Below are 21,490 nucleotides of genomic sequence, written 5' to 3'. Positions count from 1 at the left end.
TCCACCAGCTTCCTGGTTCCAAAGCCACACCTCGTTAGGTCCTTGTTACAGGAATACTACAATCTATGCTACCAAAACTTGTACTAGTTTTCCATTGCTGTGTAACAAATTAACAAACTAACAGCTTAAAACATGTTTTTATTTTGTTTGTTTGTTTGTTTTTTTATCTCACAGTTTCTGTAGGTCAGTTTCTGTAAGCATGGCATAGCTAGGTTTTATGCTCTGGATCTCACAGGCTGAAATCAAGATGCTGGCTGGCATTGTAATATTATCTGGAACTTGAGGGCCTCTTGAAGCTCATTCAGGTTGTCCACAGAATTCATTTCCTCATGATTGTAGGATTGAGATCCTTATTTTCTTACTGGTAGTTGTCTAGGGATCACTCTCAGCTTCTAGAAGTAACCCTCAGATCCTAGCCATGTGCCATCTCTATTTAAATACTGCTCTTTACTTTCTTCCAGGCCTGCAGAAGAGTGTCTCTCTAATGCTTCACCTGCTTTGAAAGGTCTCACCTAATGAGGTCAGGCCCACCCAGGATAATCTTCCTGTTGATTAACTCAGTCAACTGATTAGTAACTTAATAATGTAAGTGAGATCCCAGCATATTTACTGGCACCACCCACACCCAAGGGAAGGAGGTTATATAAGTCACATAATAAACTTCAGGGGAAGAGAACCTTGATGGCAATCATAGAATTCTGTTTACCATATTAGCTACAGACTAAAACAATACAAGTAGAATTATTATAAACCCTTTATATTAATTGCTCAAGGAAATCTCCTACTATGCATAAAATGTTATCTAACAAACTATATGCATCAGAAAAGAAGTTAGAAAATGAATAAAAATATTAATACATGCTTTATAGATAGCTATAGATAATTATTTTTCTTGTACTTGTTGAACTTAATTTTTTTTCCCCTGGGAATAATAGTAATAAAGCAAAATATGCACATATGATCATGATATCTTTTCCAGTCTTACAGGAGACTATGTATTTCTTGACCCTCTTCTTTTTATTTTTAATAATAAAATAATTTAAACATCTACAAAACACCTAATTAAGATTCAACAGTTTTCAATATTTTGCCTCTTTGCTCACATATTTTTCCTCATTCTCTTCAACTCTACATAATTCAGTACATAACTTAAAAATATGGGCATTGTTTCAGATAGCCACAATAGCATTTTCTCACTTTCACAAAACTGAAAATTGCATTTTGTGTCTTAATTCTGTTTTAATCTATAGCTGTCTTTCCTCATTTTTGGTTTGCTTGTTTTTTTTTTTTTATTTTTGTTTATATAATGACATGAACTATTTGACAAACCAGATAATTTCTCTTGTTGAACGTCTGCGGTGGTTTGAAGATGTATGTAGCCCAGTGATCTTAAATTTAATCCATTCTTGTGTGTGTGAACTCATTGTAAGTAGGATCTTATAATGAGTTACTTCAGTTTTTAAGAAGGTATGACCACTCAGCCAGGATGGGTCTTAATCCTATTACTGAGTCTTTCGTAAGTGGAGTGAAATTGAGACAGACACAGAGAGAAAGCCACAGAAAGAAAAAGGCTGGACATCAGTGGAACCAGAAAGAGAAGGGAGAGCCCAGGAGGCATTGCCATGCACCTTGCCATGTGACAGAGGAGCCAGCCCCAGGATGCTGGTCTTCTGGAAAAAACCATTGCCTTGATGATGGCTTTATCTGGACTTTCTTTTAGCCTCAAAACATAAGCAAATAAATTCCCATTGTTTATCCTGACCATTTCATGGTATTTTCTTTAGCAGCCTAGGAAACTAACACAATGTCTTACCTTCCAGATTTAACTCTGTGCTTCTTTATGATGTCATGATGTTCCTTTATCTGCCATAGTTCCTATAAATAGAAGTTATCTCATAGATTTAGACAATTTATAGCTGGAGCTGGCTGCTTTGCCTAGTTTCTAGCATTTCCACTTTTGGTGATGACCAGAGTGATGGGTAAATTAAGATGTCAAGAGCCTGATCTCTCCGTTATAAAGCTCCCCATCATCCTCATCTAATGGTTTTATTTATTGCTAGGCCATGTCTGAATCAATTATTTCATTAAAGTTTGCAAAGTTTTTCTTTAACACAACTTTTTTTTTATTATATCACTGTAAAGAAGGCTATATATACTCAAATATAACAGAGATAATCACTAGGTGATGAGATTTGGGGAAGGAAAGTTTTGCCATCTTCATTATTTATTTCTTTGTATACTTTAGTTTTGATCTTTCATCCATGGCATGCTAGTGAACCCATAACAACTTGCCCTCAAAAAACAAAAGCCTTGATTTGTAGCATTTTTTCATTTCTATGGTGTAAATACTCCCACTATGGTCAATTTCAAGCCAACAATATGATGTCACTGAATGCAGAGTGGGAAAAGATGCATACAATTGGCCATTACAAGCTGATATTGCTACCTCCAGCACACCTATTATTTAGTATAAGGAAATAATGAATGGGCTCTTTTACTTTAAAAGAAGGAGGCACTTCCTTTGACAGTATTTGGATATGATAGAACTCTATAGGATTGGGAAATCACTGAAATAAGATCTAGAAATATCTCATGTGAGCAACCTTAGGTTTTACACATTCTATTTGAAAGTCTATGTTTTTATGAGATCAATTAGCTTGACCCTGGAGGCACGAAATGTGTACTAATTAGCAATCCCATTATAGGATTCTCCTAAGAACTCAAAACCTTTGTCCCCAGTCCAACACTTTCAAAAGAAAGTGCAAGCCTTTGTGGGGGGAAGGGGGATCAGAGCAATTCCCTTTATTATCAATACAAATAGATAGAAATATTATTTTAAAACATTAAGCATTCTTACTCCTCAAGAGTAAATTACAAACTATTACCAAAAGAATCACAGGAGTAATATAATACTGCCAAAGAGAAAAACTGAGGGCAAAAACAAGTTAAAAATTTGAGGTAACTTTTATAAGCTTATAAAGCTGATAATAAGAATAATGAAGAAAATAAATGCCCAAAGATACAAAAATTATAAACTAGATGGTACAATGTTCAGTTTCTACTTTAAAGTGTTCTTATTTCCACCCCCTTTTCTTTCACTTTCTTTTTAGGAAACAGTTTTTAAAAAGCATGTAAAGAACTAACAGTAAAAGGCAAATTGCTTTTTATTCATTGAATTCGCCAAATGAGTTTTATCAATCTTGTACTAATGTGTCAGATTTACTTAAGTAAAACTAGAATATTTCACTGATGGTAAAACAGATAAAGAATCAAAGAGTAGGCCTCTACTCATAAGTAGAGACATCATCAAATCCCTGAAGTAGAAGCTTAGCTATTCATAATCATTTGTAAATTAAAAAGAGATAAATTTCAGAAAATGATGAGATCAAATATTACTCCCTGAAGGATAAATAAGTTTACAGAACTCTGAATGGCATACCCAGTTATTTTCAGGAATGGAAGCATAATCTGTCATTGTATTCAAAGCACTACAAACTCAAAAATTTGGTATGAGCTAGAAACAAGAAGCAAGTTGGGGGGAAAGTAGCAAGAGTCCCTAAAGTGAATAATGAGAAAGCCACGTCAGGAAGGATCAAGAAAGAAACTACACAAGAGACCTAAGTAAAAAGGAAGAGATGATTTATTTCAAATAAATGGTGGTTTATTTGATCTCTTTAAAATTCAGAGGGGAAATGCTATGATTGAATCAGATTAATATTTATTGAAATCATATATAGATGTTTGAAGTTTTTAAAGTGGAATTGAGCTTTTCTTCCTCAGGTTTTCTTACATAGTTGAAGTTATTGGTGCTATGAAAAATCTCTGATGATTTGTAATTGGGAAGAAACTTTTAATCAGTACTGCCTTCTGGCAAATAGCTTTTCAGGCAACCCTGTAACAAAAGGTGCTCAGTCTTGCCCATTATGATGATGATTTCGAGACAATTTTCAAGAGGATTGCTGAGTTTTCTTCACCTTGACTCCTCTCCTCTAAAGCCATCTCCTTTTATACATTGAGACCACTTTAGCATTTCCCCTATTGCAAATTCACCTCTGCCACAGGAAAATGGAATATACAATCCAGGGCATTAGCTCAGCAGGCCAGCATCAGTTCAGTTCCATTGCTGCTTCCTTTTAGATCATTTGTTATTTGCTATCTTCTTCTGTCAAACTCTCTGCAGGTTTATTTGGCCTTCATATGCCCCTCATTATTGATGTAGCGTAACCTAGCACCAACCAAACATGGAATACTACATGACTTAATAGTATCTCATGGTTCTTCTCTTTCCATCTCCACAGCAAACACTCAAACAAGTTTGAAATTCAGGAAAATGGGTGGGTATAATCACATAGGAACTTTACAGCAAATTTTTAAAAATAGACATAACTAGAGAAGATTCATCCAAGCTCTTTTTAATTTAGGCCATATTTCAAAGGAAAAAAATGATATAAGTTTAGGATAATCTTAGGATGACAAGTGCATGATGGGCATCCTATGGTATGCAAACATATTTTACAGGAAGCATACTCTATCACAAGCTCTCAGCCTTCAAAATACCTGCTGCTCATGAGATACCTATCATATGTCTCCTTCCTTTATGTCAGGACTTCTACTGTGGAGAATATGAATCTCAGTTGAGTAGGATTTTACCATGAAATCATTATGGGGCATTTGAATTAGGGGAAGGAGGGGGAACATTTAAATCTAAGGACTTGGCTGGCATCTGTACCTCCTTGATCATTCACTCTGCTTATTACATTGGCCTTGTCCCTGATTGATGGTTTGTGAGAGGAGAATTTCTTTCTTTCTTGTTCACCATTCTATCACCAGTGTTTTGCATGATGTATGACTTACAATTTGATATACAAAGGCATGTCAAGTCTATGCAGTTCTCTAGACCCTAGTCACAGACATTTTGAGCCGTCTTTATAGCATTAGTAATGAAAATAAAGGTAATTCCCATGATGGTAAGCCATGAAATCTGAAACTAACAAAAAAATCACAAATTTCAATTGCAGTCAGATATGAAGGAATGCAAAAAAAATATGATTTTTGATGAAGTGATTATTTGCCTAATTTTTAGGCAGAAATATTTTATGTCAGAGTCAAAATCATACAGAAAGTCTAGAAAATCCTCATGTAGTTAGAAAACAGCTAGAGAATTAGAGCACTACTGAACTCTGCAGGGTAACAAATGATAACCTCAAGGAAATCACTGTATGTGAATAAACGATACCTCAGACAACCTTTATAGTGACAAAAGCACAGAAAGGAAGTAAAGATATCATTTACTGTACTTTTATGGAGAAAATACACAGGAATGGGTAACATGAGCAATTTAAGCCAATGAATGTTTATATGTCACTATTTAGCAAGTCTGAAATTGATAGAACAAACATAGTGGATGACTAAAGGAGGGTTTGGGATGGAAAGAGAAGAAATTAAAACTGAGACTATGCTTTGAGAATATAAATTTGTGTTTATGAAGCCCACTACTGATGTTTATGGGCTGAAGAGATAATATCATCAGATGGATTTTAAATTGTTAGACTCAAGGGACAGATAAAGAACGTAAATTGTTTGTTGTGCTTGGCACTGCCTATGGCTTTGGAAAAAAGAGATCAATACGAAAGCAAACAACCAGGGAAAGAACCACTGGGGTTGTTAAGAATTCTAAGTAGAAATTTAGTAACAAATTAAGTTGATAGTGCCATATAAAAGCTAAGAAAATATTCCGCTTCCACATTTACTAAATTCACAAATGTGGAGGTCTTGACAATACTGGGGCATATTTTGTGTGCAGCATGCTCAATCTCTTTTCAAAAGACAATTTAAGATATAATATATGATAGTAAAAATTCCTTAGCTATGATTACTGTTAATTTTGTAAGAAAGAATATAAGACCAGTGGATGCTCCAGTACTATCAACGTCCTTGAAAGAATAATGAACTGAAGATCTCTCTCCAAGTGGCTTCAGCTCTGCAGTTGAAACATTGCTCTTGTTACTGCTGGCAGCTGATTCAAGCTGCTGATTGCCGTAAGAAAACTGGTGCCCTAAGCCCTGGTGGATTCCCAGGAATCATGCATGCCAAGAACATTTTGATTTTACAGAGGGATGGAAACGGGAAATGGACTGTAAAATCTTCAAGTCATGGTGAACAAATCCAAAGTCCCAAAATACTCTCAGGAACTGTAGATCCAAACCACCCAGTGAGCCAGGAGCCATGTAAAGAAACGACCATTCCCAGGAGAAGTATAAGGGGTGACAGTGTGATTGTGAAACTTGTGGATCACACTCCCTTTATCCAGTGTATGGATGGGTGAGTAGAACAATGGGGACAAAAACTAAATGAAAAATAGGGTGAGATGGGGGGGATGATTTGGGCGCTCTTTTTTACTTTTATTTTTTATTCTTATTCTTTCTGGTTTAAGGAAAATGTTCAAAAACAGATTGCGGTGATGAATGCATAACTATATGATGGTACTGTGAACAGTTGATTGTACACCATGGATGACTGTATCGTATGTGAATATATCTCAATAAAACTGAATTTAATTAAAAAAAATCTGTATTCTGTTGATTCAGAAAATATAATCTCTAATCTTCTCTGAACTCTCAGATTGTCTATCCAGTTTCTTAATCCACTTCCTATCTGATAAGGATCTCAAATTTAATATGTATAATTCTGAATCTGAATCCTTTTCTACTGACAGTCTTTTCCTGCTCAGTACCTAGCTCCATCTTTCCAGTAGCTCAGGCTATGAACTCTTCCACCATCCTCGACTCTTCTCTTTCACAATCTAAACCTTCTACTTCTCACCTCCTCTGCTGTGATATCCTGGTCCATGTTCCTATTATCTCTTGCTTGGATTATTTGATAGTTTTCTGACAGTTTTTCCTAATTCAGCCCTCTACTCCATACAGTTGATTCTCAACACAGCAGCCAGAACACCATTTTCAAATGGTGTCCAAATTATATTACTTTTCTGACCAAAGCCTCAAGTGTCTTCTTATCAAAAATTCAGAGTAAAATCCAAAGCCTTGACAATATATGTTTTGACCTAGTATTCAACAGCTCATATTCAACAGCTCTGCCCCCTTGACCACTTGGCTTTTGAGGACCTCTTATTGTTCCCAAACACACCCACATCAGGAAATGCACAACAGCTTGTCCACCTGCCTAAATATGTTTTCCCCAGATAGCACCATGGCCTGGATTCTCTGTGTTCCTCAGGTATCAGTTTGGAGAGGCCTTTCCTGATTATCATATATAAAATCCTACTTCCATTTTACTCATGAAGATGTAACAGACTATATGCCCACATGTTTACTCTTTATTTCTGTCTCCTCCTCTAGATTTAACCTGGGGAGGACAAATGTTGTTTGTTGTTGTCATTGTTTTTCCCCTGTTTTGTTCACTGATATTCCCAGCACAAAGGACAGTGCCTAATTTGTGATAACTGCTCCGTAAATGCTTATTCAGTGAATGAATGAATGACTCTATCATCTACTTTGCACAATAGTGAAAACACTAACCCATTTCATCTTTTTTGTTCAGTTTTATTACTAACATTTTTTAAATTAAAAATTAATATTTTTTAAGTATTCTTATGTACAGACAAAAAGAATACATATACGTAGAAAGACTAACAAAAGAAATACCATTTGCCCTCCACTCATACAGACTGTAGAACATGACCTCTATCTTTAGTCACTTGCATCCCCTTCTTGAATTCTACTCCCCTTCCTGCATCTAGAAATAACTAGCATCCTAACTTTTGCAATTATCATTCACTTACTTTTCTTTTGAGTTTTAACATATATGGATGAGTTCATAAACAAGATATTTAGTTTTCATTTTTTCTACTTTATATATAAATGGAATCATTTGATATGCAATTTCTGCAACTTGCCTTATTTCACTTAATATATTTTTTAAGATTTGTCTATTCATTAATATTTACATAATAGTAATATATTAATATTCACAAATATTTGTAGGCCCTTTCTATACCATGCACTGTTCTATGCTTTGGATATACATCAATGAACGAAGAAGATAAAGATTTAATCTTCATAAGGTTTGCATTCTAGCAGAGGAAGACAAAGAGTAAGTAATAAACCTAAGTGTTTTAGTTTCCAACCTGCTAAAACAAATACCATAAAATTGATTGGCTTAAGAACAGGAATTTATTGGCTCATGGTTACAGAGGATCGGAAGCTTTCTTCCCCCCTGGGATTGGTATCTGGGCTGAGGTTCCTTGGCTTTTCCATAATATGTCAATGCACATGGCTGCATCTTTGCCTTTCTCTTCTGCGTTCTGTTAACTTCTGTCTTCTGGCTGCCCCATGGCTTCCTCTCAGTGTCCAATTCCCTTTGCTTATAAATATTTCAGCCACATTGGATTATGGCCCACCCTCATTCAGTTTGGGCACACCTTAACTAATAACTTCTTCTAATGGCCTATTAACAAATGGGTTCACACCCACAAGACTAGGGGTTGGGACCCGAACATGCGTTTTGTGTAGGACATGATTCAATGCCCAATAGTTAGTAAAATAAGTTAGTTAAACATGTAGTACATTAAAGGTGAAAATAACAAAGGAAAAAAAAAAAGTGCAGGGTAGGGGGAATCAGCCTGACCATGGAGATGATGCAGGGGTACTTTTCTGTATTAAATAGGGTAGTTGAGGGAGGCTTCATTGAACAGACAACTTTGAGCAAAGATTTGAAGAAAGTGAGGAGATGTGGCATATTGATTTATAGAGGAAGAGCATTCCAGGTAGCAGGGGGGAAAGCTAGAGCAAAGACAGGAGTGTGACTGATGTGTTTGAGGAAGAGCAAGGAGGCCAGTATGACTGGAGTGGACAGAACAAGAGCAGATAAGGTCATAGACTTAAAGTTGGGGGGTGGGGTGTCTGTTCCAGAACCCACAGAGCCTTGCAAGCCACTATCAAGACTTGAGAGGAGCCACAATAGCATTTTGTGCAGAGTGGTGACATGATGCAACTTTTATTTTTAAAGTATTTCTGTATTGCTGCAATGAAAATCGATGGTAGGGGAAAAGATGAAGGTAAGAGATCAGTTTGGAGGCTATTTCAGTAACATAAACCTGATGGGATATCTTAAAAATTGGATGTGTGTGTGAGAGAAAGAGAGAGACCAAGAATGATCCCATAGTTTTCATTCTGCATAACTGGAAAGATGCAATTTCCATCCTCTGAGGAGGTTATACCTATCACATTTCCATTTATCTTTGTCCTATGTAGAAGGTGATGGATCATAGGAAATTATAGTGGACTATCATAAACTCAATCAAGAGGTATCTCCAATTGCATTTGTTACTTAATGGAGCTAGTAAATATAGACCCTGACACCTGGAAAATTAGCTCTCAACTAGTGAATGCATTTCTATCTCAATGCCAATAAACAAGGAGCAACAAAAGTCACTTACTTTCAACTGGCAGAGTATAACTGCACAGTATATCCACAAGGCTTCATCAATCCTGGGATTGGTTCCACATTTTAGCTCAGTGGAACCTTAATTATCTTGTTTCCTATATGAAATCATGCTGATCCATTACAATAATTGTTCATTCTCATAGGACATAGTGATTGGTAAGTAGCAAGTATCCTAGATACCTTGAAAGATGCATGTGTGCTAGACAATGGAAAATAAATGCATAGACTTTTAGAAGCTTGCAACTAAAATAAATTTCCTGACTGTTTAATTGTCTAGAGCAAGTTGGAATACCCCCTCCAAAATGTAAGATAAATTGTTTGAATCATGGATCCCTTAACTGTTAAGAAAAAAGTGACTGCTAAACTTTTTGGATTTGGCAATAACGTGTAAAAAAAATTTAGTACATTGCTTAATTTATATATGTATTTGGAAATGCATCTCCAACCTATTTATTGACAGCCTTGAGTAGAGCTCAGAGCAAAGTAGGCCCTTCATCTGGCCCAGAGTGTAGTACAAAGAGTGTTGCCCCTTGGCACTTACGATCCATTGCATTCAATAGTGTTCAGAGTGCCTCTTAGCAGATTGCAATGCTCTCTCTAGACTATATCAAGATCTGATGGCAAATTGAAGTGTATATGGGTGATGTTTGGAAAGGAAACTCTTGCCCTCATGCTTTCTGAGAAGCAAATTTGAACTACTCATATTGAACTAGTTGCTATTCAATTCACCAAAGCCATAAAGTTGGATATGCCTAGAATCATGTAGATGAATCATAGAGAAGAGTTCTAGGGAGTAAAAATATCTGTTTAAATAGGAGTTCTTAGTGTAAATGAGGAGGTAATCAATGACCAGTTGGTAAACAAGACTTATTCTGTTGATGTTGGTCATTCTTTCTTACTATCAATCTCAGTGCTTACTCACTGAACTTATTAAGCAGGAGGACAAAAATACCGATTTGCACTGATTTTTGTACAGGTCACTGCTCCTTGCAATCCCTCCACCTTTCAACCACCATATTTGATTCAGCTGCAACTACTGCTGGGTACACCACATGCCAGGGACAAAGAACAATATGCAGTCTACTGGTGATATTCAATTATATTACACCTCTATATTATGAAGAAGAAATTTGTTCTCAGGGGAGCAGGAAGAATTTGGTTTCAGTGGAACAGAAACTTATACTGGGTATGGTTTTGGGTTCCCTGCCTACTTCTGCCAGAAACAACTCTTGAAGAATTAGAAAGCTGTATTTATTGTCCTCAAATTCTACACGTTATTGCTTCTGAGGAACTCGGCTTATAGTGAGAGAAAGAGGTAGTGGACTAATGACATGAGATTTGATGATCTTTCCCTGTAATATATCCCACCATCCAGAAGCAGCTTAACCAAAGAGAATGGTGAAAAGGAATACTGAAAACTCAGGTATGCCAATCTTATGAGGTCTGATAATATACAAGTGGATGTTCGTGTGGTGTTGTGAAAAAAAAAAAAATGTGAGATGGTGAGGGGCACATCTGACTATTTCACCTAATGACCTACCAAGGCTGCTGAATAAGGTTTTGTGGAGTGTGCTCTGGTTTTTCTGCACCTATTGTGAAAACCTTATTAGTTTCCTCCTTTCCTGATCAGGTGGAGTATTTAAATTGTATACATTTTTAAGGATAACCCAATCACTCCTCTGATAAACCTAAATTGCACAATTTTGCTAATATATTGGCTAGAATTTTTCCATCTATGTTCCTAAGTGAGATTGGCTAAATTTTTTTTTTCCTTTTTTGTATTGCTTGCTTTAAAATTTTGGGTATTAAGTTGACACTAGACTCATAAAATCAGCTGGAGAGTTTTCCCTCATTTTCTATTCTCTGGAAGAAAGAGGTTAGAGGTTAAGATTGAAATTACTACTTTGTGAATACCAAATATTTCTATAAAGCCAAGAGAGTCTGGTTTGTTTGCTTGCTTGTTTGTTGGGAATATTTTTAAATCATTTACTCAATTTCTTTATTAATTAGAGTATTCAAGTTTTCTACTAATTCTTGAGTCAGCTTAAGAATTTATCATTTATGTTAAAATTTTATTCACATATAGTTGCTTATAATAATCTCTTCTCATTTAAATTCTGCTGCTAGATAGATATGTCCTCTTTTCATTCCTGAATAATGTTTATTCCTGTATTGTTCATATTTTGCCACATCTGCCAAATATATTCTCATACACATTCACATACACAAACACACATCCTTTAATTCAAACTACCCCCCAAACCAAAACCTCACTTCTCACCTTTTATCAAAAAACACCTGTAAAAAGTGGGGTAAAATAGTGAGCAACTATTTTATTTTCAGTTATTTTTTGCTACCTTAAAGAAAACATTACAAAGCTTAGTGGACTAAAACAAAAATGATCTGTTTCTCAGGATTCTGTAGGTTGATGGGGTGGGGGTGGTTCCTTTTGTTGAATTCTCATAGCCCACTCATGTAACTGCATTTGATAGAAAATGGTTAGATTGGATGGTCCAAGATCTTCTCACTCACATGCCCGCTAATTGGCCAGGGCACCTTGATTGTCTTCCTTGTAGCCTCTCCTCCTCCACCAGCCTAAACTGGGTACTATATTAGAATCTTTTGTTAGCATTCCAAGGGAGAAAAGTGTTATCTGAAAGGCCCTCTGTAGACTAGATTCTGGAACTCTCATAATGTTACTTCTGCCACATTCAAAACAATTTACATGAACAACCTAGATTCAAGAAAAAGGAAACACCCAATTCCTCTTGATAGGAGAAGCAGCAAAAAAAATTGTGACCCTATTTAATCTACTATAGTTTATCCTCTGGCCACAATTATTTACACTCTCCTATGAGCAAATTGCAGTCACCCTTCCAAAGACCCCAAAACTGTCATCAAATTGTGACATCAGAGTTCAAGATTTTTCTCTTGTTGTTCTGCATCAGGTCTGGATGAAACTTCTCAGGTGTGTGTTCTCTGGTCCACTGATCTATGAAATAAAGGAATTTGTCATCTACTACCATTGTACCCTAATATATAATGATGAAACAAGTACCTTTGCAGAACCATGTTCAATGGAATAGACATTTAAATTTTACAAAGTAAGGAAAAGGAGGAACATTATAGTCACTGCCCTATTGCAATTCTGAAATTCAGCTGAACACAAGCCATGAGAGATCTTGATTCTGCCCCCTGGTGTTTGTTCACATCTTTGGGTTCATGGCTCCACCTTCTGAGACAACCTTTCATTTTTTTTTTTAATTCAGTTTTATTGAGATATATTCACATACCATACAATCATCCATGGTGTACAATCAACTGTTCAAAATACCATCATATAGTTGTGCATTCATCACCCCAATCTATTTTTGAACATTTTCCTTAAACCAGAAAGAATAAGAATAAGAATAAAAAATAAAAGTAAAAAAGAACACCCAAATCATCCCCCTCATCTGATCCTATTTTTCATTGACGTTTTGTCCCCATTTTTCTACTCATCCATCCATACACTAGAGAAAGGGAGTGTGATCCACAAGGTTTTCACAGTCACACTCTCACCCCTTGTAATCTGCATTATTATACAGTCATCTTCAAGAGTCAAGGCTACTGGATTAGAGTTTGGTAGTTTCAGGTATTTACTTCTAGCTATTCCAATATATTAAAACCTAAAAAGTGTTATCTATATAGTGTGTAAGGAAGTCCGACATAGTGACCCCTCGATTCCATTTGAAATCTCTCAGCCACTGAAGCTTTGTTTTGTTTCATTTCGTATCCCCCTTTTGGTCAAGAAGATGTTCTCAATCTCAAGATGCAGGGTCCAAACTCATCCCCAAGAGTCATATCCTGCACTTCCAGGGAGATTTACACCCCTGGAAGTCAGGTCCCATGTAGAGGGGAGGCCAGCAAGATCATCTGCTGAGGTAACTTAGTTAGAGAGAGAGGACCACATCTGAGCAAAAAAGAGGCACTCAGGTGGAGATTCTGAGGCAAAATTATAAGCAGGTTTAGCCTCTCCTTTGCAGTAACAAGCTTCACAGGGCAAGTCCCAGGACAGAGGGCTCAGGTGAGGAAGCCCAACACCTCTGCTTCCTCCCCCAGGTCTTCATGGGGACTCCGAATATATATTTTTATTCTCCACCCAAATTACTTTAGGATGTGTTGCTATTTCATTCTAATATAAACAGACCTACCATAGCTGACTTCCTATTCAAAGTTCCATGTAATTATAGTGTTTGAACAAACTAACTGTAAAAGTTACGTTGTCTAGAAAATATAGATCCTACACAAAATAAACATCTCTTCCTTTGTCTCACATGGAAGTTGAAGTTTTAACACACAGCCAGTTTCAACCTTTACCCTTTGGCCCAATTTGCTCTAGTCTTAAACAGGTCTGCTTTATTGATATCTCTAATTGAAGTCTGGGCTCTACTTCAGCTTTTTTTTTTTTTTTTTTTTTTAACAGTTGCTTTATGCGTTAAGACTGATATTCATATCTGCCAAGCTCTAGCTCTGAGTTTTAAGTGTAACACAGATACTCAGTGTTCCAGAGACCAATCAGGTTATACATTAAGGGATCAACATCTCAGAGTTTGGATATAGCCATTACAATTCAGGAATGGATTTGACTGCTGTAAGAGCTGTAAAAGCTGTAAGGGACCATTACAATAATCATTTCCCTGTTAGGCTGTGCTCTAACATTGTAGTTAGTCCATACTGGCGAGGCGTTATAGTGTTTGCCTTTGTTTCTGGCGTACTTCACTCAACATGCTGTCTACAGGATCCATTCACTCCTTGTGGTTGCTCAGTATTCCACTGCATGCATACACCACAGTTCACCATTCTGTTCCTCAGTCAGTGTACTCTTAGGCCACCTCCACCCATTGCAAATCATGAATACTGCCTCCTTAAACACCAATGTGCAAATGTCCATTCCTGTCTCTGCTCTCGGATCTTCCAAATACATACCCCATAATAAGGTTGTAGGACCTTATGGCTTCACATACTTAGCTTCTTGTGGAGCCACCACAGTGATCTCCGGAGAGGCTACACGATTCTGCCTCCTCATCAACAGTAAATAGGTGTATCCCTCTCTCCATGTTTTCTCCAGCACTTTTACCTCTTTATATTTTTTCCTACAATCTTACAGAGATATATTCACATAACATACAACCATCTACAATGTACAATCAGTTGTTCATGGCATCATCACACAGTTGTACATTTATCACCACAGTCAGCACTTGAACATATTATTACAAAAAAGATTTTTTTTGGTGAATAATAAAACAGATAATAAAAATAAAAATATCATACAATACAATATAATAATGACAGAAAACAACACCACTCCCAAGAATTCCATATCCCTCCCTTATATCCGCCTCTCATACACATTTAACTTTCATATGTTAACTTTGTTAACATTTAATGGAAGCACATTACAATGTTACTGTTGACCATAGACTCTAATTTGCTTTGATTATGTTTTTTCCCAAATACCATCCCTTTTTCAACACTCTGCATGGTTGACATTCATTTGTTCTCCCACATGTGAGAACATTTTTATATTTGTACATTTAGTAACAGTCATTGGCCACTCCAGTTTTTGCCAAGTTATACGGTCCCAGTCTTCATCATCTATCTTTACCTCTGGTGTCATACATTCCCCTAACCCACCTCTTTCAACTTTACTCACAGACATCTTTGTTCCATGTACCTACAATATTGTGCTACCATCACACAGTATTATGCTATCTATTTCTGGTTCTATACAATCAATCCCGCTGAACATTGCTGTAGTCCTTCAGCATCAAATGCCTGATCTCTACCCTCTTTCTGTCTCCTGGTAGCCTGTGTTATCAGCTTTTAACTCAAAGTTTGCTCATTAGTGTTATTTCATATTAGAGGGACCATACAGTATTTGTCCTTTTGTTTCTGTCTAACTTTACTCGACATAATGTTCTCAAGGTTCATTCATGTTATTACATATTCCATGTCTTTCTTCTGTCTTACAGCTGCATAATATTCTATCATGTGTATATACCACAGTTTGTTTATCCACTCATCCATTGATGGACATTTGGGCTGCTTCCATCTCTTGGCAATCATGAATAATGCTTCAATAAACATCAGTTTTCATTTTTTTAGTAAGAAATGGACCATATTTGCAGCTGAATAACTTTTCTAGAGTCCTCCATTTGTTTTGATACATCAATGTCCCTTTTATCACAAACTCATGGTGTTTTGGTTGACAAATTTCTTTTAAATTTTTCTAAGTTTACTGTTAATCTGATTGAGGTTACTTACATGATCAAAAAGATACATCCATATTCATTCTGATACATACCTCATTCTATTAAAGGTGTGTGTGTGTGTGTGTGTGTGTGTGTGTGTGTGTGTGTAACTGCTAAAGGGTAATGCCCTCAACATCCTTAGATTTATTTTTCTAGCTGAGATGGTCTGCCACATAGAAATCTAAATTTTCTGAGTTTTTAACATGCTTAGTTTGATTCTTACCGTGAGTCCGTTTCCTATTTTGAAACTGTTTTGTGGAAAGAGAATGGAGAAGAGAAACAGGTTTATTTTCCAGCCTAGAATCTACTGAATCTTCTATACTTCCTTGTAATTTTGCTGACTCCATCAACAGTCCTTTCTTTAGTTTATCTCTGTCTTCCTTAATGTGATTATAGGAAGCTATAAGAAGCCAATTGACAGTTTTAAATGTTATGCCTGGAAATTTCCTTGACCAGATTCACAAGTTTATTTTGTACTTTTTTTTTTAATCTTCCAAGATTCAGGGGACATTTTTGTCAATTGTCCTTCTACTCAAAAATACAGTTCGCTTTTTCTCAAGCCTTAAACATAATTTTCTTCAGTTTTCTCCCAGAATCCACTAACAGTCTCCTTGTTGCCTTTCAGTCTCTTCCAATCACCTGGTCTCAAAACTAATGTCACATGTTTTAGATTTTTGTTATGGCAGCAACTCATTTCCAGGCATTGATTTCCATATCAATTATTTGTTTCTGTGTAACAAATCACCCCAGAACTTACTGGCTTAAAACAACAATTATCTATTAATTCTCAGGATCCAGTGCACTATATGGGTGTTTCCACTGTTGGATTCTCCAAGGCTCAATCTTGTAGCTACACTCAGTTGGATGTTTGGCTGGGTGAAAAGTACAAATGGGTCCAGTCACAGGTCTGGAAATTAGCTCTGGTTGTTTGCAGGAGCATATAAAATTCTCCTTCATGTGGCCTTTCCTTCTTAGTAGGCTAGTCTAGCATCCTCATATGTTGTCTCAGGGCAGAGTTCCAAGAACATGAAGGTGGAAGTTGCAAGGACTCTTGAGGCATAGGCTCCAAAACTAAAACAATATCACTTTTGCCACATTTTACTGATTAAAGCAAGCAATAAATTCAGTACACATTTAAGATTGTGGAAAATAGACTCTACCTCTGGGTGGGAGGACCAGCAAAGCACAATGAAAAGGGAGATAATTGAGATTAAGAGGCAAAATTTTGGAGCTTATTGGCCAAGTTTAAATCCTAGTTCCATTATTTTTAGTTCTGTGACCTCAATTTCTACTTAACATCCCTCAGGCCTAGTTTCATCCACTCTAAAATGGGCCTATAAATAGTATCCATCTCATATGATTATTGTTGAGGATTAAATATGTTAATACATGTAAATTCTTTACAGCAGGACCTAGTATATTGTAAACCCATAAAAATGCTCATTCTTAATATTTCACTCACTACTTCCACTTCATTATCTCATGTTCATACTCTACTGCACTATGACTGGTGCTCTTACTACTCCATTGCACAGGGTTTTTAAAGGTCATCAGTGGTTCACAGAAGTATTGGACCATTTTGTCACATGTTGTTATTAATATTCTCTTCTTCTGGGACTGATTTTCTGATTTGCCTGGTTGTCTTTTAAGAGGATCCTTTAGGATCTCCTTTTTCTGTCTGTTCATTACAATTGTTCCCCAACGATCTGTTTTTTATCCAATTTCCTCCTTCCTTAGTTTTCTCCTGGGAAGTCTCATCTACTCCCATTGTTTTGACACTCTCCACCAGCACTTTATGAGGGATCCAATTTCTCTTCATAAATACTCATTTTTGATTATTAGAGCCATCCATATGGATTTGAAGTGGTATCTCATGGTTTTGATTTACATTTCCATGGTAAGTAATGGTATTGAGCATTTTTCATTGTGTCTGCTGGCCATTTGTATATCTTCTTTGGTGATATGGCTGTTCAAGTCCCTTGTCCATTTTTAAAATGAATTTTTTGTCATTTTGTTGAGTTGTAAGAGATCTTCATATATTCTGGATACTAGAACCTTATCATATAAATGTTCTGAAAATATTTTATCCCATATTGGGAGTTGTCTTCTCAATTCCTTGACAATGTCCTGTGACCCAGAAAAGTTGTCAAAAATCTATGGGTTTACTTCCTAGACATTCAATTTTATTCTGTTTTACTGTGATCCTATCATTATGCCAGCCCCACACTATTTTGATTACTGTAGCTTTGTAGTAAATTTTGACATGAAAGTGTGAGTTCTCTAACTTTGTTCTTCTTTTTCAAGATTGTTTTGGCTCTTCTGGGTCCCCTGCAATTCCATATGAATTTGAGGATTAACATTTCCATTTCTGCCAAAAAGGCCATCAAAATAGGTATTGCACTTAATCTGTAAATCACTATGGTTAGCGTGTTATCTTAACAATATTAAGTCTTCTAATCCATGAACATTTAATGTCTTTCCATTTATTTAGGTCTTTGTTAATTATATTCAGCAATTTTTTTTTTTTTTATATTTCAGTGTACAGGACTTTCACCTCTTTGGTTAAATTTATTCATAGGTGTTTTATTATTTTGGATGTTATTGTGAATGGAATTGCTTTATTAATATCCTTTTTGAATGCTATGTTGCTGGTATATAGAAACATAACTTTTTGTTGTGTGTGTGTTGATCTTATATCCTGCAACTTTGCTGAATTTATTTATTAATTCTAATAGATTTTTGTGGATTCTTGGGATGTTCTATACATATAGGACCTATTGTAATTTCCTCTTTTACCCACTAGTTATTTAATTTTCATGTGTTTATGAATTTTCCAGTTTTCCTTCTGTTATTGATTTAAAGCTTCCTCCCATTGTAATTAGAGAAGATAATTGGTATTATTTCAATATTTTAAAATGTATTAAGACTTTCCTTGTGTCCTAACATATGGTCTATCTTAAAAAATGTGCCATAGGTACATGAGAAGAATGTGCATTCTGCTATTGTTATGTCTAGTGTTCTATATATATCTGCTGTGTTCAGTTGGCTTATAGTGTTGTCAAGCCTACTGTTTCCTTATTGATCATCTGTCTAGTTGTCCTTCCCTTTATTCAAAGTGATGTATTGAAATATCCTAGTCTTATCTATTTCTCCTTTCAATTCTGTCAATGCTTGTGTCATATGTTTTGAGGCTCTATTGTTTGATATATGTTTATAATTTATGTATCTTGTAGAGGAATTGGCACTTTTATCAATACATAATGGCCTTTTCTGTATATTGTAACAGTTTTGGGTGTGAAGCTTATTTTGTCTAGTATTAGTATAACCACCCCAGCTCTCTTTTGGTTATGATTTGCATAGTATTTTTTTCCACCTTTTCACTTTCAACCTCTCTGTGTATTTGGAACTAAAGTTAATCTATTATAGACAGCATACAGCTGAATCATGTTTTTGTTTGTTTTTCTTTTAAACAGAGAGATAATTCATTTACTTTTTAAAAAATTTTATTGAGATATGTTCACACACTACACAAACTATCAAATTATACAATCACTAGTTCACAGTATCATCACATAGTTGTGCATACATCCCTGTAATCAATTTTAGAACATTTTCATTACTCCAGCACAGAAATAAGAATAAAAAATAAAAAACCCAAATCCTCCCACACCCCTTATCCCTCCCTACTGTTGACCCATAGTATTGTTATAGTATATTTGTCACTGTTGTTGAAAGAGCATTAAAATAATACAGTTAACTATAGTCCATAGTTGGAAATAGTTATGTTTTTCTCATATATCCCTCCATTATTTTTTTTACATTTGTAGTTAATGCAAGAACTTATTTAATACATTACTTTAAACAACCACTTTCAATCAAATTCACTTATAATATGGCACTATTACTTATAATCCCAACAATGAGCTACCATCATCTCTATCCATTCCCAAATATTTAAGTTCAACCTTGTTGACAATTCTGTGCATATTAGGTAATGCTCTCCCTTCTCTAGCTTCTATCTGTCTTTAGGTACCCTATATTCTACATTTTAAGACTCTGAGTGTACATATTCTAGTTAGTTCATATTAGTGAAATCATACAATATCTGTCCTTTTGTGTCTGGTTTATTTCACTCATCATTACTTCCTCAAGGTTCATCCATGTTGTCACAATCCATTTACTTTTAAAGTAATTACCCAAAGGAAAAACTTATTTATATCATTTTGCTATTTGTTTCCTGCATGTCTTATGTGCTTTTGTTCCTCATTTCCTCCTTTACTCTTCTCTTCTGTTTACTTGATTTTTTTGTAATATACCATTTTGATTCCTTTCTTATTTTCTTTTGGGTATATTTTAAGATATTTTCTTAGTGCTTACCATGGGAGTTATAAATAACATCTTATGTTAACAATAATCTAGGTTGAACTGATACAGTTCAGCTTCAATAACATTCCAAAAATCTGCTCTTATTCAGCAACTCCACTCCTTTTTGTTGTTGCTGTCACAAAGTGCCACCTTTATACATTGTGAGCCCATTAACATAGATTTATAATTATTTTCATGTATTTTTTCTTGTAAAGCACATAGGAAATTAAAAAAATGAAAAGAGGAGTTACATCCAAAGGTACAATAATAGTAGCATTTCTATTTACCAATGTAATTACCTTTACCAGAGTTCTTTATTTCTTCAAGTTATTGTATAGTGTATTTGCATTTTAGTCAAAAGAACTTCCTTGAGGATTTCCTGGAGGGCAATCGTCTACTGTTACACTTTCTCATTTCTGAAGGATAGTTTGCCAAATATAGAATCCTTGGTTGAGAGTTTTTTTTTCCTTCAGGACTTTAGAAATGTCATCCCATTCCCTTCATCCTCCAGGGTTTCTAGTGAGAAAAATCTGCTGTTAATCTTATTGAGGCATCCTTGCTGCTTTCAAGATTCTCTCTTTGTCCTTCACTTTTGACAATTTGATTATAATGTGCCTTAGTATAAATCTGTTTGCTTTTACCCTCTTGGAGTTAACTAAGTCTCATAAATGTGTAGATTTATGTGTTTTTAAATCAAATTTAGAAGGTTTTCAGCTATTATTTCTTCAAATATTCTGGGATTTTTTTTTCTTTTTCCCTTTCCCTCTCTCCTCTCCTTCTAGGTTTTTCATTATGTGTATGTTGGCAGACATGATGGTGTACCACAGGTCTTTGGGGCTCTGTTTTTTTTTCCCTCATTCTTACATCTTTCTGTTCCTTAGTATAATTTCAATTTCTGTCTTCAAGTTTACTGATTCTTTATTTGGCCTGCTCAAATCTATTATTGAAGCCCTCTAGTGAGTTTCTAATTCCTCCATATACTTTTTTAGCTCCAGTTATTGTTTGAGTCTTTTTAATAATCTCTCTTTATTGACATCCTCTAGTTTTTCTTGTTTATTTTAGCTCTTTGTCCATGGTTTCCTTTAGCTCTTTGAGCATGTTTAATCCAATTGATTTAAAGTGATTTTATAGTATATCCAATGTCTGGACTTCCTCAGGGGAAGTTTCTGTTAATTTATTTGGTAAAAGGGCCTTACTTTCTTGTTTCTTTGCATACTTCATAACTGTTTGTTGAAAATTGAACATTTGAGTATTATAATGTAATAACTTTGGAAATCAGATTCTTCCCCCTGCCTTAGGGCTTGTTTTTGTTGTTTGTTGTAGGTTGTAGCTGTTCTTTTGTTTGGTTGGTTACTTTTCTAAAT

Source organism: Choloepus didactylus, chromosome 7, assembly GCF_015220235.1.
Source record: "Choloepus didactylus isolate mChoDid1 chromosome 7, mChoDid1.pri, whole genome shotgun sequence".
NCBI classification, from domain to species: Eukaryota; Metazoa; Chordata; class Mammalia; order Pilosa; family Megalonychidae; genus Choloepus; species Choloepus didactylus.
Note: the sequence above shows the minus strand (reverse complement) of the source record.